The following is a 1,844-nucleotide window of genomic DNA, read 5'->3' as shown; positions in this document are numbered from 1 at the left end:
ATGGTTTAGTGGTGGACTTGGCAGTGCTAGGTTAACGGTTGGACTTGATGATCTTTAAGATCTTTTCTAACCTAAATGATTCTATGATTCTATGATCAGTCCTCACTGTGCTTGTGATATCTGGAATGATCCTCTATTAGAGAAACTCCTTAAACCTTTTAGAAGAAGAAAAGTACAGCAAAGAGCAGTTAAAGAATTCTGATGTGCAAGAGACTTGCTAGCATCGCTGAAAAGGCACAAAGCTGAGGTGGGCAGAAGAGGAGGCTGCAGGGCCTCTGTGCACGTAAGGTTCAGGGATGCTGCAATGCTGAGGTCTGGGAACCTAGTCAATTATTACCTACCCTTGATTGCTTTGATCTCAATTGCATGTGGCCTCATGTTGCAATCCACACAGTGAGTCAACATTAAATAGACCTGTACATACACGATGACCTTGAAAATCAGCATAGAGAATGTAATGTCCTCTGCGCCCCTAAAGCCTGTGCAAAACGAGGATTCCTCTGTAAAGATGAGGGCGAGAAGGAATAATAATCAGTGTTTGAGAGGAAGGCTGGGAGGCAGGTTCTTCTGTATGTTATGGAGAAAAGACTAGTACTTCTCTGGTCTTGCATGATGAGTTTCCTGATCTGTCCCATGGCGCTAATGTTGCTGGAGTGATGCTTTTCCTGGAAAGAGCTGAGGCTTCTGTGTGGATGGTGTCATATGGAATAGCAGAGAAGCTCGAATTTTTAAGAATTATTGTGCAGTTGACTACGAACTAAAACACCAGAAGTGTTTTCATTAGACGGTGAGCAGTGTCTACATGCTTCTCTCTGTGCAGCACCAAAACGGCTACTCCTGTGGTGTATTGGGTGGATTTCTGTTGACTCTGATACTGTCATCATCAAAAATAAAATCACTGGAGCTCCTTTGGCTCTTGTTAGGTAGGAAGCTGCTAATGCCGCAGTCACAAGAATTGGAGTCATACATAGGCTCTGCAGAGGGACCTGGACAGGCTGGATCGATGGGCCCAGGCCAATTGTATGAGGTTCAACAAGGCCAAGTGCCGGGTCCTGCACTTCGGCCACGACAACCCCATGCAGCGCTACAGGCTTGGGGAAGAGTGGCTGGAAAGCTGCCCGGCGGAAAAGGACCTGGGGGTGCTGGTCGACAGCCGGCTGAACATGAGCCGGCAGTGTGCCCAGGCGGCCAAGAAGGTCGATGGCATCCTGGCCTGTAGCAGAAATAGTGTGGCCAGCAGGAGTAGGGAAGTGATCGTGCCCCTGTACTTGGCCCTGGTGAGGCCGCACCTCAAATACTGTGTTCAGTTTTGGACCCCTCACTACAAGAAGGACGTTGAGGTGCTGGAGCGTGTCCAGAGAAGGGCAACGAGGGTGGTGAGGGGTCTGGAGAACAAGTCTTGTGAGGAGCGGCTGAGGGAACTGGGGTGGTTTAGCCTGGAGAAAAGGAGGCTGAGGGGAGTCCTCATCGCTCTCTACAACTCCCTGAAAGGAGGTTGTAGCGAGGTGGGTGTCGGTCTCTTCTCCCAAGGAACAAGCGATAGGACGAGAGGAAATGGCCTCAAGTTGCACCAGGGGAGGTTTAGATTGGACGTGAGGAAAAATGTCTTTCCTGAAAGAGTGGTGAAACATTGGACCAGGCTGCCCAGGGAAGTGGCGGAGTCCCCATCCCTGGAGGTATTTAAAAGACGTGTAGATGCGACGCTTAGGGACATGGTTTAGTGGGCATGGTGGTGTTGGGTCGACGGTTGGACTCGATGATCTTAGAGGTCTTTTCCAACCTCAATGATTCTATGATTCTATGATTCTATATATCACAGGTCAGCATGGCATTGACCTTCACCT

Source organism: Aptenodytes forsteri, unplaced genomic scaffold (assembly GCF_000699145.1).
Source record: "Aptenodytes forsteri isolate BGI_AS27 unplaced genomic scaffold, ASM69914v1 Scaffold57, whole genome shotgun sequence".
Taxonomy (NCBI): Eukaryota; Metazoa; Chordata; class Aves; order Sphenisciformes; family Spheniscidae; genus Aptenodytes; species Aptenodytes forsteri.
Note: the sequence above shows the minus strand (reverse complement) of the source record.